The sequence below is a fragment of the Pelophylax lessonae genome, assembly GCF_965119305.1.
Source record: "Pelophylax lessonae genome assembly, chromosome: 4".
NCBI lineage: Eukaryota > Metazoa > Chordata > Amphibia > Anura > Ranidae > Pelophylax > Pelophylax lessonae.
Genome location: NC_138771.1, coordinates 251739795 through 251757512, shown reverse-complemented (window position 1 = coordinate 251757512; position 17718 = coordinate 251739795). Strand labels below are relative to the sequence as shown.

General features: G+C 39.5%; 1 protein-coding gene across 3 annotated transcripts in view; it reads left to right on the top strand.

The window, feature by feature from the left end:
• The window catches only part of SYT1 (synaptotagmin 1), a 754020-nt gene that overhangs the window by 42569 nt on the left and 693733 nt on the right, over nucleotides 1–17718 (top strand). The gene's annotated exons all lie outside the window — the stretch shown is intronic.

The window sequence follows — 17718 nt, the reverse complement described above, 5'->3', positions numbered from 1 at the left end:
AATTGTTTATTTAAAGTTCTCATTGTTGATGCTCACACAAATGTATCACGGCTAAGTGGTTAGCTTTTCTGCCTAGCAGCACTAGGGTCACTGGTTCAAATCCCAACCACGACACTACCAGCCTGCGTGGGTTTCCTCCCACACTCCAAAGACATGCTGGTAGGTTAATTGGTTCCTGTCTAAATTGGCCATAGTATATGTATGAATGATTCACATCCCTTGAGGGCAGGGATGGATGTCAATGTGAAATATGTGAAGGGCTGTGTAAATTGACAGCGCTATATAAGTACCCGTAATAAATAAACTCTTACCAACCGAAGGCCATAACATTTTGGAATACCAGAATTTTTGTTATCCCCTTCTACCCCCTATATTTTCTTCCCCTGTTTAGTAGTTTGACCACAGGTGGGCTTTAGTGGGAGATGATCTATGGTTGTTTAGGTATTACAAGTAGGTAGTTGCTGCTGGTTTATTAGATAAGCAAAAGCATTAACATTGGTGGACAAATTGAGCGATTCTGTGTCAGGAGTGACAGCAAGAGTGAGGAAGTGAGAGCAGGAACAAGCTGGGGTTAAGTCCAGAAGCAGGTAGTCATCCAAGCCAGGGTCGAGTCCAGGAGCAGGGTAGAGTCCAGGAGCGGGGTCGTCTACTGATGCGGGGTCATCTGCCGATGCAGGGTTGTCTGCGGGATCGAGAGCCAGGAGAGTCATCAGCCAAGCCAGGTCATACATGGAGGAACATGAAGAGCAGAAGACTGCTAGCAGAGATGCACCTTGGAGTACAAACACAAGGGCAAGGACTGCAACTCATCAGGTTAAATATATAGCCAGGTGTGCAACATCATCACTCAGCGACGCCCAGGCACCAAGCTAGTGATGATGCAAACAGAGTTTATAAGAGACAGCAGTCCAAGATGGCTGCCAACAGGAAGGCAAGACAAGACCTTTACATTCTGGCAATTTAACCACAGGAGTCTTTAAAGCCGCAACAGGCTGCAACAAAGCAGACAATTGTTTTTCTTTAGCTACCCTTTAGACTGTGCTTTAAGCCATTCTGTCTCTACAGTAGGCAGTAACGTTCAGAATGGTATCTCCTGTTCTTCATCTTTGGTGTTCAGTAAAGGGCAAGCTCAATGGTTGCAACTGAATCTTCCTTAAACACATATCAAGCTCCATCCCTGTTGCCATACAATGGTGGCTAAGCCCTCTGGTTGACACCAGACAAGGTAATCATTTAGGATCACCTGTGGCCAGAAGACACATAGATTCCTTCTCAGGCTCTTAGTTATATGTCCCATTCTTTTTCCATAGCCACGTGTGATTCTAGGCTACTGATTAAACAAATTAGGAGCAGCCACAAACTGCTGAGGCCAGCCTCATGCTCCCTCCTCCTATAAGCACACTCACTGCTAAGCTGAAAAACACTGCAGAACAAATACAGCTGTGACTTATAGATTACTGACCCTCAGAAGATAGTTCTATGTAAAATACATTGAGTGCCAATATTAAATGGTTACAGAATTGGAATAAAGTGTGATTTTTAAATAGTTGCCCGGAGTTCTACATTAAGTAGGATTTTAGTGGAACTTGTCATGGCTGATTAAAGTGCCAGTCCTACAGGTACAAATGCTAGTTGGAAGTAAAAATACATTGACTGACAAGAACATTTTAATGAATACATAACTGGATTAAATTGTGTTTTTTAATATTTGCCTGAAGTTGCACTTAAAGGAAAACTTGTCATGATTGAACTGATACATTAATACGAAGATAAACTGTCTCATTTTCATAATCATACAGTCTTAGGTGACAAGTGTCTGTTGCAGCAAGATAGATACAGCTTAAGGGTCAGTTTAGCGAAGCATAATACATGTAATATTTTAATTTCCGTCAACTGTGTGTTAATTTTTGCAATTGAAAAAAGTTTTTAATATATAAAATGTTTAATTGCATTGATTGCCTGAATTTACCAGGTGAGTTTTATTAAAAACTTTTGTGACATTTGGTATGGTAATGGCAATTTAAAAAATATTATTTCACAGATAATTACTCCTTTAAATACTGATAACTTTAGGTTCTATGAAATATCTTGGAAGACCAGAAAATAAAGCACTCTGAGATGGAAAAAAATGCTTATTGAACGCTACATAAAAGACATGATGCTTTTCTATTAGGGATTTATTGCTCACACATGTTAAAATTAGCGTTTTTCCTAGATAATTATTTTAAACCAACAAACTATTATATAATTTTTGAAGCAGTGGCCCTGGAGAATGAAATAGTGGCAGTTGTATAGCACACACAAGTACAATATAATAGCAAATGTTTAGGAATAGAGATGGGTGAGCTGTTTGGGCCAAGCACTGATTCGGCCCCGAACAGCCCCCGTTTGGGTGTTTGCCGAGCAGCCGAATTTGCGGGGCACTCAGTGGAATGTTTATCTGCCGAGTGCCCCACAATGTACTGCGTGCTGCACAGTGCATTCTAGGGTCCTGATTAGCAGAAGTAATGCACCTGACCAGTGTGGCCTAATCAGGGCACAGAGCACTGTCAAGAGCCCTAACTGGACAAAGTCATAATGACTTTGCCCAATCATGGCTCAGTGCTCATAGTCCCACCCCACACTATAAAAGGTTCTTTCCCACAGGAACATTTTGCAGTGTGTTGTTAGAGATAGAACAGGGATCAGTGATAGCTACTTAGTGTTATTGTGACTAAGTATAGAGTGTCAGTGTAGTGTCAGTGTAGAGTGTTAATGTAGTGTGAGCATAGTGTAGTGTCAGTGTAGTGTGAGTATAGAGTAGTGTGAGTGTAGTGCAATGTTTAACAGTATTGCATTTTGTGCTGTATACAGAGCTGTGTACACTTTTTTTTTTGTCACTGCGTCCTTTTTTCAATTGTCAGACGCAGTTTGTCTTACTGTGACACTGGTGTTCCCCCTTTTATAAATAAATATATATATATATATATATATATATATATATATATATATATATATATATATACCGGGGGTGTTCTGCCCATCCCGGGGGTGTTCTGCCCATCACTATTTGTGAAAATATAAAAGTTGGGGATGTGTTAAGTAAAGGGTTACCTAATATATTAAACCTTAAAATTGCCCAATGGTGATGCTTAAAAATCCTTTACAGGTCATTAGTTTAGAACTTACCACCAGAATTGTTGCTCTCACTCATTTATAGCAATACCTCACATGTGCTTACATACGTGTATGCCCTATGTGTGTGCTTTCATTTGGTTGTGTGCTTTTACATTTTTTAACAATTATTTTTATTTATTTATATTTAAACATTTGTAACACCTTCTTTTTACTTTATTGCAATCACAATGGGATTAACGAGCAGGTGACGTACTCTTTAAGGAGGTAATTGATAACCGCTCTGAACCCAGGAGTGAAATCTTTATCACTTTTGGATTTATTCATTGCAGAAGAGGTCAGAGAATGAGTCAAGGAGGGGAGCATTTAAAGTACTTTAAAAGTTGTTGGGCAATTCTATAGCTGCCAAGATATCTTTTTTTGCATGGCAGCCAAGAGTCGGCTGAAAAAATCAGTACCAAGTTCAACTTCCAGTATTCTGTAAACATGCCTTGGAAGACAATGGGATAAAAAAATTAAATAGCTTCAAACCTTTATAGTATTTAAAGTGATATTAAAGGTTATTTTCTTTAAATAAAATAATAAACATGTCATACTAACCTGCTGGTTTTGTACAGAGTAGCCCCAATCTTTTTTTTCTGGGTCCCCCGTCGGCCCTTCTGGCTCCTCCTCTTTGGCGAGTGCCCCCATAGGAAGCTGCTTCCTATGGGGGCACTCATGTGGTCTCCGTCCCGAGCTGAATTATCTGTTGCTTGGCACCGTCCCCTGCTCCTTATCACAACATTTGAATGACAGCTGTGGGAGCCAATGGCTCCTGCTGCTATCTGCCCAGAGAGGAGGGACAGAGCCAGGAGAGACTCTGCACAGTGCTGGGGCGTGAATGGTAAGCATATGGGGAGGGGGGACATGGGGGGATTCTGGTACACAGAAGGTTTTTTACCTTAATGTATAGAATGCATAAAGGTAAAATAAAACAACCTTTAGACCCCGTTCAGACAGGGGTGACGCTACTTGCTGGGGCGACCTGTGAGGTCGCGGTATCATTGAAGTCAATGCAGGTCGCCTCCAGGTCGCCCCAAAGTAGTACAGGACCCTTTTTCTAAATCGGAGCGACTTGTGTCGCTCCTATTAGAACGGGTCCTGTGCTAATCAATGGCGGGCGACCCACTGCGACTTGTCAGGCGACCAAGTCGCCTGACAAGTCGCGCTAGTGTGAATGGGGACTTAGACTTTAGAACCCCTTGCAGCAGGTGAATTTAATTTTTTTTTGCAAAAGTTATTGTGGGATAAAAAAACAAATTTGCTAAAACAACTCACTTGGAGTTTAGTAAATATATATTCTTGCTTGTGCAGCGGCCATGGCCAGCAGTTAAGCCCCGTACACACGATCAGATTATCGAAAGATCTGTCGTCCGTTTTTTGTGGCATGCTAGTCTGATGTGGAAAGTGAAGAGGTTATTTTCATACGAATTTTCCCGTACGACAGAATTCTACTTCAGAAGTGATGTCATGTGTTGGATTGATTTGTATGTGTTCTTTCGTCTCTGAGCATGCCTAGTCTTGCTCATAAGATTTTTCCCCGTCGAAATCTGTACTAATGAGACGAAAATCGGACGTGTGTTGACGGAGGACAAAAATTTTATAGCCTGCACATCAGGATTTTGTCAGCCGAAAAGTCGGAGTCAGCTGTCGAAAGCACCATACTAACAATCTGAAAATCGGCAGATCGGTCGTCAGACGAAATTTCCCTTCCAAATTTCTTATCGTGTGTATGGGCCTTTACTGACCAGCTAGAAAATCTGTTGAATTGTGAACAATACATAACACCATGTATTTCAACAAAACTATGGTTTTTAAGAGACCTTCTACGAAGTCAGCCATAAATATTATAAGTGTTTCTTTTATATGCAAGATAGCAGCGTTAATACTTATTGCTGTACTCACTTGGTAGAAGGAGAAAACCATTGCTTATTAAGTAACTAGCAGACCCAGATTGTACTAACGTCTGCTATGATAAAACTGTATGGCAATCCCAATAGATTGACTAATTGTAGGGGTTTTGTAACTGTTGTGCAGCAAAGAATGGCACTGGAATAGATATGGCCTTGTAAAATAAACAATGTCAGTATTACAGGTTGCCATGGAACCTAATACAAGATAAGTTGGCTGTATATTTAGAATTCTCTAGCAGATAACTGTCCTTGAGAAGAAATCTAGGTCAGAGTGCTGTTGTCATAAGTGAGAAGTCCAAGGGACTGTTACCAATAATATTGATTGTTCAAGTTATTAACAATCAAAACAGGGAAAGGGAGCTGTTGCTATTGTCTTGTTAAAGATTATTTTTATTATAGTTATGCAATCTGGGTATATAACAAGAAAAGTCTGTGTGAGTGTGTGTGTGTTTTCTTTTTTTTTTTACGAGTTAAAATTTCTTTACCACTAAATCAAGACGCTCTGTGGAGTCAGCATTATTTTGGAAATCACTGGACTGCTGCTGTCACAGCTAGTGTAACAGGCCACATCCCTGGCCATCTGACATATCCAACTGACAATGCTGTTTATATTCATATTTTTAATATTCCTTGTTTTATAAACATTTCCAAACTTCATACGTGACCAAGGATTCCCAGGGCACCGTGGACTAGCAATTGAGACAGCAAAGCAGAAATTATGTCTTTTCAGGTGAATTTCATCTTGAGCTACTTTGTTGAAATAATATGGTTCTTATAAAAGGTGGTAGGGAGAAAGAGAATGTGTAAAAAAATGAGAAAAGCTGTCTAGAGCCTAGAGATCTACCTTCTAAAAGAATGAAAGACCACACAATATTGTTATACAATATTTCTTGTTCACCTGGCTGAAAAAAAGATAAACATTTTATTTTTAAGGTCCACCCAACAATAAATAAAGATTAGATATACAAAACCACTGCACATTGCCTTTAACCACTTGCCGACCGCCCACTACAGATTTACTGCAGCAGGCTGGCTCGGCTGCGCAAATCGACGTATGGTTACGTCGGATCGGGGGAACGCTCCTGGGGGCAAACGAGCGCCGCCGGAGGAGCGGGCCCACCCCCCACTAGGCATCGGGGATGCCGATTTATGGGGCCAGCACCCGCAATTGCCGTCGGGCACCCAGGATCGCTCCCCGCTGAGAGAGAATGACGGTCTGCTGTTGTAAACACAGCATACTGTTGTTCTCTCTGAAATGATCACAGAGCGCCTGTGATCCTCCTATTTAGGATCACATGTCTCTATCTTAATTTCACAAGTCCCTCCCCTATACAGTTAGAAAACACTCCCCTAGGCTCACACGTAACCCTTTGATCACCCCTGGGTTAACCCCTTCCCTTCCAGTGTCATTATAACATAAACAGTGCATATTTTTATCACTGATTACTGTAGTAATGTCACTGGTACCCCCAAAAGTGTCAAAATTGTCAGTTAGGGGTCCGGCGCAATGTCGCAGTCCTGCTAAAAATTGCAGATCGCCGCCATTACTAGTAAAAAAAATAAAATAAATACAAATTACAGAAATCTTTCCCCTAGTTTGTAGACGAGATAACTTTTGCGCAAACCAATCAAAATACACTTTTTGGGATTTTTTTTTTTTTACCAAAAATATATAGCAGAATACAAATTGGCCTAAAAGGATGAAAAAATTAGATTTTTAATTTTTTTTTTTTTTTTTTGGTGGGGAATGTTCTATAGCAGAAAGTGAAAAATCTTGTTTTTTTATCAGAGTTATCGCTCTTTTTTGTTTATAGCGAAATGAATAAAAATTGCACAGGTGATCAAATACCACCAAAAATATTTGTGGGAAAAAAAGGACATCAATTGTATTTAGGTACAGCATCGCACAACCTCGCAATTGTCCGATAAAGTAACTCAGTGCTGAAATCAAAAAATGGCCTGGTCATTAAGGGGGCAAATCCTTCCGGTCCAGAAGTGGTTAAAAGATTTATGTGTATCTCACATTACCATATTTGTTGGGTAATTATAGCCTGGCTTGGTTTACTGGAGTTGTGCACTCAGGGTAAGATTCCCAATCCATTTTTACAGGCCAGGAGCAAATATTGTTGATGGTTGTTTGTATAGTTATAGACAGATCGTAGTTTTATTTGTCGATACAGAATGTTACTATGAGGTTTTAAAGTGGAAAAAATCTGTCGGTAGGAAGCTGCATACTGATATATATATATATATATATATATATACAGTATCTCACAAAAGTGAGTACACCCCTCACATTTTTGTAAATATTTTATTATATCTTTTCATGTGACAGCACTGAATAAATGACACTTTGCTACAATGTAAAGTAGTGAGTGTACAGCTTGTATAACAGTGTGCATTTGCTGTCCCCTCAAAATAACTCAACACACAGCCATTAATGTCTAAACAGCTGGCAACAAAAGTGAGTACACCCCTAAGTTAAAATGTCCAAATTGGGCCCAAAGTGTCAATATTTTGCATGGCCACCATTATTTTCCAACAATGCCATAACCCTCTTGGGCATGGAGTTCACCAGAGCTTCACAGGTTGCCACTGGAGTCCTCTTGCACTCCTTCATGACAACATCATGGAGCTGGTGGATGTTAGAGACCTTGCGCTTCTCCCACCTTCCTTTTGTGGATGCCCCACAGATGCTCAATAGGGTTTAGGTCTGGAGACATGCTTGGCCAGTCCATCACCTTTACAGCTTATATAGCAAGGCAATGGTCATCTTGAAGGTGCGTTTGGGGTCATTATCATCTTGGAATACTGCCCAGCGGCCCAGTCTCCGAAGGGAGGGGATCATGCTCTGCTTCAGTGTGTCAAAGTACAAGTTGTCAATCCTGGTTCCCTTAGGGAACTGTAGCTCCCCAGTGCCGGCAGCACTCATGCAGCCCCAGACCATGACACTCCCACCACCTTGCTTGACTGTAGGCAAGACTGTAGGCAAGTCTTTGTACTCCTCACCTGGTTGCCGCCACACACGCTTGACACCATCTGAACCAAATAAGTTTATCTTGGTTTTATTAGACCACAGGACGTGGGTCCAGTAATCCATGCCCTTAGTCTGCTTGTCTTAAGCAAACTGTGGGTTTTTTTGTGCATCATCTTTAGAAGAGGCTTCCTTCTGGAAAGACAGCCATGCAGACCAATATGATGCAGTGTGCGGCGAATGGTCTGAGCACTGACAGGCTGACCCCTCCACCCCGTCAACCTCTGCAGCAATGCTGGCAGCACTCATACGTCTATTTCCCAAAGACAGCCTCTGGATATGACACTGAGCACGTGCACTCAGCTTCTTTGGTTCGACCATAGCGAGGCCTGTTCTGAGTGGAACCTGTCCTGTTAAACCGCTGTATGGTCTTGGCTACCGTGCTGCAGCTCAGTTTCAGGGTCTTGGCAGTTTTCTTATAGCCTAGGCCATCTTTATGTAGAGCCAGAATATTTTTTTTTCAGATCCGCAGATAGTTCTTTGCCACGAGGTACCATGTTGAACTTCCAGTGACCAGTATGAGAGAGTGAGAGCGATAATACCAAATTTAACACACCTGTTTCCCATTCACACCTAAAACCTTGTAACACTAACAAGTCTCATGACATCAAGGAGGGAAAATGGCTAATTAGGCCCCAATTGGACATTGTCACTTAGGGGTGTACTCACTTTCTTTGCCAGCGGTTTAGACATTAATGGCTATGCGTTTAGTTTTTTTGAGGGGACAGCAAATTTACACTGTTATATAAGCTGTACACTCACTACTTTACATTGTAGCAAAGTGTAATTTCTTCAGTGTTGTCACATGAAAAGATATAATAAAATATTTACAAAAATGTGAGGGGTGTACTCACTTTTTGTGAGATACTGTGTGTATGAGATATATATATATATATATATATATATATATATATATATATATATATATATATATATATATATATATATATATATATATAGATATGTGTGTGTATGTATATATATATATATATATTGTGTGTGTGTGTGTGTTTATGTTTTTTTTATTTATTTAAATAGAAAATAAAAAAAATATAAAATGGTGCATGTGTCTCCTTTAAAGCTTGGTATTCTTTTCCATTCCATTTCGACATTTATTTTATCTCTACTATTGAAAAGACAATACTTTTGTCCTATATTTCTTTACCGCAGGGATTACTCATTTCTCATAAGTTCATTTGTTTTATCAGTTTTGTACAGACTGAATCCCTGTATTGCCAGTCCCTTGATTAAAGCGCATTTCAGACTGTATATAATGCTTATTCAAGATAAGGAGTCTAAAACTTACGGGATTTCTTCCTTCTACAAACATTCATGATACAAACTTTATGAAGGGCTTCTAGAACATAATACCCAGCACTCATAATCCTGTGTAATAAAAAAGATGAAAGAGAATTTAAGCTGTATGCTTCAGGTTGTAGAATCATAGGTTCGGTATTTAATTTAGTACATTTATTTAAAAGCATACAGTAATCCCTTTGTCTTATTTTTATAAACTACCTGCTTTGTTTGTGCTTCCTTTGTATTTGTTTTGCAATATCCAAGACATTGCAGAACAATTTACATTCATAACAGCTGTAACCAAATCAGTCCTAGAGAGTCCATGATTCTCCCATAGTTCTATTAATGATAACTAAAAGAAAGGAAAAAATAAAGTTGAATGCTGGGAAAAATGGGAAAATAATGTTAGTCCCCCAGGCTATACAGAGGTATTGGTCCTAAGTCCACCTCTGTGAGTGCAGACCAGTGTATTGGGGGTGTGGCCTGGTTGAAGACCATTCTGAGATTGCCACATACCATATTATAACGGGTCTGCGCGGATGTGCAGCTCATGCGATATCTATCTTACCATGCATTAAATGTTGGGCAAGTTTTGGAGAAAATGGGAAGAGTTAGAACATCTGCTCATGGTCTGTATTCCCACCAGAGAAATTTAGCCCCATCCATAAACCACTGATCACACAAGAAATAGGAGGATCCACCCGATCTATATCATACCCTTCAGGTCTGGTATGGATTTTGAGGGGAATCCCACGCCAAAACTAAAATAAATAGCATGGGGTCCCCCAAAAAATCCATACCAGACTCTTATCCGGGCATGCACCCAGGCAGGCTAGGAAAGGGGGGGGGGGCGGGGGAGGAAGAGTTAGCGACTCTCCCCTTCCTGAACCATACTAGGCCACATACCCTCAACATGATGGGGAGTACTTTGGGGCAGAGGGGCTCTGCCTCCCCAAAGCACATTATCCCCATGTTAATGGGGACAAGGGCCTATTCCCCACAACCCCGGCCGGTGGTTGTTTGGGTCTGCAGGCTGGGGGCTTATCGGAATCTGAAAGCCCCCTTTTACCCTAATTTTTCACCAAAAATGTGTCAGAAAATAAACCCACAGAGACAATTTTTGACAATTTCTTTGCTAAAAAAAAAACCAAAGAACAGTGTCCCCGGAAGTAAATCAATTGTCAATCACGACACCCACTGCCACCAGTAACCCAAAATAAGAGAAAAAAAAAGATCCTTCCCGCCTAAAGGCTTCCACCGTTAACAACCCAGCATGTCCCTGGAAGATGATGTCACAAGAGGGCAGGGTCACATTACTGGGTGGCCTTGACGCTTAGTTATTTAGGAACTGTCAGAAGGCGGGAGCCTCTTTCGGGTTGGTGGTGGCGGCGGGCATTGTGATTAACGATGGATCTACACCAGGGGACATTGTTTTTTATTTTGGTTTTTTAGATAAAGGACTTGTCAAAAACTGCCTACTGACTTTTTTTCTTTTTGGTAAATGAGTAGGGGTATTCCAAAAAATCTCCTTCCCACAGAACCCACAATCACCGGCCAGGGTTGAGGGGAAGATGCCCTTGTCCCCATCAACATGGGGACAAGGTGCTTTGGGGGGGCAGAGCTCCTCCTGCCCCGAAGCACCCCCCATGTTGAGAGCATGAGAGCATGTGGCTTGGTATGGTTCAGGGAGGAGAGCGCTTCCCCTTTCCTGGCCTGCCGGTCTGCATGCTTGGATAAAGGTCTGGTATGAATTTTGGGGAGAACCCCACACCATAGTTATAAAAACCTCTCTTGGGGTTCCCCTTAAAATTCATACTAGATCTAAAGGGCCTGGTATGGATTAGAGGAAGACCCTATGCCATTTTTATTTTGCCAGCAATTCTTTTTTACATTCAACTGTCAGCGGGGAAAAATGCAGGTTCACAAATGCAAAAAGCACCAGAAAAACGCATCAATCGCAACCGCATAGATGTGAACCTCCAGTTGCCCATGGAGGTGTTCACATATGTTGGGTGGAAAAAATAAAGTTTTAGGCATGAAATGGGAATAATAGACACTACTGAATGTTTTCTAACTGCAGTATAGAAGATTAACACCTCTATAGCAAATTGGGATTTTGTTTTATTTTTGTTACACTGTATTTTTGTTATGGTTTAAATTTTTAGATTATTAGGAGTTGGACTCTTATTAGGCACTTCATGCTAGGTGTACATTTATAAATGGTTTAATTGATTTATTCACTGAGTATTTGTATGTGAAATGTAGCTTATACTGTATATAGAGTGTTGTTTATATATTTTCCAAATTCAATATTTTTTTGTTCTGTAAAAATGCGACATTAGGATATATACTAATCATCCTACAGATTTGCCATTTCACAGGAAGGTTTAGGGCTTCCCCAAACATGCTATTTAAAGGAGTTTAGCATTTTTTATGTTTCACTTTAACAAATAATAAAAAACTGCTCCCTGCTAAACTTGATTACATTTTTTTTTTGCATCGGTACACGTTCCCCAGGACAGTATTTAGCTCCCTATGCCCTTTGTTTCACAATTGCATGCCTATTAGCCATGTAAATGCCCAACATTGATTTTAAGGATTTTCGCTCCCATTGACTTCAGTAGGGTTTGATCAACATTTGAACTCCGAAACAGTTTGGCAAATGTCCTGCAAACTTAACCCAGGTGAATTCTGCTCATCACTAGTGCTCCATGCTATGAGCATGAATCCAAATTCACTATAGCCTCATTAGTAGGAATCCTTTCTCTGGAGAAAGTATTTCCTAGGTGTAAAAAAAAAAAAAATTAAAAAATTAGAAATATTTAGATAATATATAATATACATATATAATATATACATGCTAAATCCTTATACTGCAAATTACCATATTTATTTTACTATTTTGATAATTATGTTGATTATATTAAACTATTTTTTTAATCAACATTGGTTATATGTATACGTTATTCCTGTCAGACCCTTCAAGGCCATTTTCAGCTAATAACAAATATATAATTGACACAAAAATACATCTTAAAGCGAAGCTCCACCCAAAAGGGGAAGCTCCACTTGTCTGCCTCCTCCCCCCTCCGCTGCCACATTTAGCACCTTTTGGGGGGGAGCGGGTACCTGGTTTTGACAGGTACCCGCTCTCACTTCTGGATAAGTTTGCTGCAGCAAACTCAGCCAGAAGGTTTGCCCCCTCCTCCTTTCCCCACAGCCAGCCCATTCACAGAGGAGATGGCGGGGCAGCATCCGATAGCCGATTAAAAAATTGGCTCGGGTAAGGACACCACTGGATTCCTAGACAGGTATGTGTCCTAATATTAAAAGTCAGCAGCTCCTGTATTTGTGGCTGCTGACTTCATTTTTCTGAAGGAGCCAGGAGAGGTCACATAGCAGACAAAATATCTTCCTAGGATCCTGTACACACTGAATAAACCCTGTATATGCAGCATTGTAATTGTTTATATCATTCATTCAGTGCACAATTATTATCCATGCCTATTAAATGATTGTTTTGTTTGACCTATGAGCAAAAATAAGGTTGAGATATACTGTATGCTGTGTAGGCAAATAACCCCATTTAAAAATCTGGGATCCTTACGCAGAAGATCTACCTTGTAAGGTAAAAAAAAAAACACAATCTGGTAATTATAATTTTAGCAAGTTCAGCAACAATATATTTTTTAATAGACGTAGACTTTTTTTTAACTAGGTTAGGTGTATATGTGAATACACTCCAGTCACTATAGGAGTATTTACATATACACAGCTAGATCTGAGGATTTGGAACAAAAGTGGTAGTTCAAACTGCAATATACATATATTGATAAGGTTACATAATATATAACAATTACACACCAAACAGTATTTACAAAAAAATGTACACTTTAAGTACATTGTATTACGTGATATTTACAAATTACACCCCAAAACCATATTTACAGTGCCATGTACAGTACAAGTATGAAATTAGTTTACCTTTCAGAGTCAGGTGTGGTCCTGTTGCATCCTTGTTTGTCCCAGCATAAAGAGGGCATGCAGCTTGGTAACAGTTCATTATATCCCCTCTCCTTTCTGTACACTGGCTAATATAATACATCCTAATTAGTCTTTATAACTAGTAAATATATATTGGGTGGTGCCTATTGGCAGATTCAAATAAGGCTTAGATTTACAACCCATGTGAGATGTGTTAAGGAAAGACAATGGCCAGACCTTTGAAGTGGAAACATATTCAGAGTAATGCCAACAGGGAAGCCAGGAAGTTTTTGATGCTGAAACACACTCCATGGTTTAAATATATTTCCATCTAACTAAAATATATTTCTAATTACAATATTATTTACATCTGTTAATGGAGATTTCACATAAAGCCATTATCTAACAAATTTCTCTTTAAAAAAAAAAAAAAATTATTTGACTTATTATGTTTAAAAATATATATATCTACAGTAAATATAATTTGCTGAGATTTAAAACAAATAGTTTTTTTTCCCCTTTAGTTTACTAAGATACATAGTACCTCTGGCAAAGGAGATGCAAAACCTTTGGGATTTATATCTATGCCAAGGGCAGTTCTATATACTGCCATACAGGTTTCTATTAATGGTTCCAAATACACTTATTTTCTAGTTGACCTAGGGCAGAATGTGGATTATAAATTTAAGATAGACTGTATATATATACTTTTATTTGTACTCCCGTAAGCCTGGTACACACTATTGGGTTGAACAAAAAAAAAAAAAAAACAGTCGGAGCCACTGTACTAATCATGTGAAGTTAGTATAGCGATCTCTGATGCTGAGCTATTGTGTTCTGACAGGGGGACACCCCCTCCACCCCTGCCAAAACACTGTGTTCAGTGCTCTCTGCAATTGGCGGTTGGCTGCTGTTTTTTCAGCATGCACGTCCGTCAGATGCTGGCCAAATGGCTGGATTCTTATAGACAGATCGACATAGGCATGGCCTGAATGTCGGCCATTTTTTTTAACCGGTTGATGTCTCCCAACAATTGGCCCATGTGTCCCCCCAGCTTTAGTTTCAGATACACACATAAAACAGCTTTGTATAGCATTTATAAGAGTTTGGTATACAATTTAATTGGACATACAGTAATTGCGTGGGATTTGTACCTTCTCATTAAGTTTACATTCTTCAAGTTTTATTATGGCTAGTCTGATTACTTCCCACAATCCAAAAAAATGCTGGTAGATTTGTTGGCTTCGACTACAAGGATGTAAATGTGTATTAGTGCTTTATGATTCCTATAGGAACAATAAATTATAATTTAAATGGAACTGAATGTGTAAGTACTTTATGATTCTTAAAGGGACAATAGATTAACATTTCTGCTTGATCATAGTAGACTGATGTGAATCGTGAAAATCTGCTTAAAAAAGAGTTATGTGTACTTTCTTGTTTTGCCACCATACTGCCCCCCTCTTTTTGGACTGTGGGATTTTTTTGACAATAATATTTGAGTCTGTTTTTTTTTTCAGATTACATTAGCAGTAAATGAAAATTAATGTTTATGATTTTTTAAATGAATGCATGCCTGGGGCAAGGGCTCCTTTTGTTAGAGTTCTGCTTTAATATTACATATGGAGTCATGTGTATTCAGACAGCATGTGGTAAAATTAGTGGAATATTTAGGGCATAAATGGCAAAACTGTACTTAATGTATTAATGTAATTATAATTGTTCAAATTCCATTCTAGTAATTACTATTCATATATGATAGGTTTAATGATATTAACATTTCCTACAATGATGTACAATGCTGGGAGGTGAATGAATACACATGGCATGCCTCTAAAGCTGTTTAGAATAATTGTTCGCCAAAGGTGCTGCACAAGTATAACATGGATGGAAAATAATTTTCTACAGGTGTCTTCAATAATCGCTAAAAGTTTATTTGCCATTTGCCTTTGCCATTTATTTGTATATTCAGTAAGTATAAATTGACTACAATTTAAATTCTGGCAATTCACAGTCTATTCTTTAAACAGGTGTTTTAGGTAAATGCTGTATAAAAACCACATAGGTAGCATTCATTTAAAATCATGTAAGGATGGCCATACACTGCCTAATTTTTAGTAATTATGTAAATATTTCAAGCATGGTTGTCAATAATAACTCAGCTAAATAGAGGTAAAGAAATAAGTGGTAATGAGTTCTCACATATAAAGAGAATGTGCACTGTCAGTCACAGTATTTACAATCTACATATTTCCAGTCAAACAAGAATATTAAAAAATCAAGGCAATGATATCCAGGGAACATTGAAGCTGTGCTAAAATTATGAAGTTCAGTTAACTTAGATATAATCTATGTTTAAGGTGTAGTTCCAGTCAAAACCTAACTAAGCCTAAAGCTGGTCATAAATGGATCATACTTTGCGTGGTTCAACAGGAACCGGTCAAATATATATATATAAGCAGGCTGATTGTCTTAAAATAAATTCATCGATTGACTTAAGTACAACCAGCCTGTCATTTTTTTTTCACTTAATTACTGCCAGTGGCTATAGCCAGGCAGCAGTGATCATTGTATTCTGCCAGTGATGAAGGCTCTCCGTACTCCCCAACACATTAGTGCTGTAGAAAGCATTTCCCCATTAACACTTACTGGGTGGGGAATCAAGCAATTTCCTTTTAATTCAATCCATGGTTGAAGGAAAGAAAATTGTATGATGTATGGCCTAAATAAATCTGCTCCCACCCCTATTCTAAGGCTATATTATCTACCCTCTAAAAGTAAAGAAGTCTATACCGATTCTGAAGTTGCTCCAGTCTGGTCACAAGATTGGGTCCTAGAGCCAGCTTCAGTGTAGAAGAGGGACAGCCAACAACTGATGTCCCATAGTAAGGTCAAGGGTGACATATTTGTCCAGGCTCTGCAGCCTCTGTTCTATACTGAAGCCACCACTAGAGAGATCATGTGACTAAACTGGAGTGACTTCAGAATAGATAAGTACACAGATCTTTCCTTTTACATGGTGTCACCCTTACCCCTAACGCAGGTGGTCTGACACTATAACTGGCTTCTGTATTTTTCACCTATAGCAGCCCTCTTTCAAATAGGGCAAGCGGGCCTACCAGTCCTTGGTTGCCCCAGGTCTTATACACAATGCTATAGTGATTGGCCACCATGCTGGGGGTAGATGCAAACTAAGAGTAGCAAACAGGTACTTGTGGTTGGCAGATAGGCAGAGGGGTTCAATGACAGTTCAGGTACATGACAGGCAAAATTTCAAAATAGTCAGGGTCCAATCCGTAGGCAAAAGGCAGACAGAGTTCAAAGAATAGTCTGAGTTCCTATCCAAAGTCAAAAACCTGGGGAATCCAAACAGCAGACAGAGTAGACAAACATGGAGATTTGAGTATGTGTTACACACACTATCACAAGCATGAGACTGCAGGCTTGGCTGGCTTAACCACTTAAGGACTGCCCACTGCAGTTATAATGCGGCAGGGCGGCAATCCTGCGCAAACCGACGTAGGTATACGTCGGTCGCGCGCCTGCAGCTAGGTGGCGAGCGTGCTCCACCGGCAGCGCGCTCCCGCCCCCTCTCGGCAGTGGGAACTCTGATGCACTGGGCAGGCGGCTCTGATTGCCGCCTGATACCCATGACCGTTGCCTTCAGAGAGAGAAGGACAGGCAGCCGTTGTAAACACAGCTGACCGTTCTTGTCTCTGAAATGATCACAGAGCGCCTGTGATCCTTCTATATAGGAACACAGATCTCTGTGATCATTTCACAAGCCATACCCCCATACAGTTAGAAACACACCCCTAGGTACACATTTAACCCTTTGATCACCCACAGTGTTAACCCCTTCCCTGTCAATGTCATTATTACAGTAACAGTGCATATTTTTTGCACTGATTACTGTAGTAATGTCACTGGTACCCCCAAAAGTGTCAAAAATGTCAGTTAGGGGTCCGATCTGTGTGCCGCAATGTCGTAGTCCCGCTAAAAATCGCAGATCGTTGCCATTACTAGTAAAAAAAAAAAACAATAAAAATTACATAAATCTTTCCCGTAGTTAGTAGACGTGATAACTTTTGTGCAAACCAATCAAAATACGCTTATTGCAATTTTTTACCAAAAATATGTAGCAGAAAACAAATTGGCCTAAAATGTTAAAAAAATTTGATTTTTAAATTATTTTTTTTTGGGAATGTTATATTTTTTCAGAATTGTCGCTCTTTTTTTGTTTATAGCGCAAAAAATAAAAAATTGCAGAGGTGATCAAATGCCACCAAAAGAAAGCTCTATTTGTGGGAAAAAAGGACATCAGTTTTATTTGGG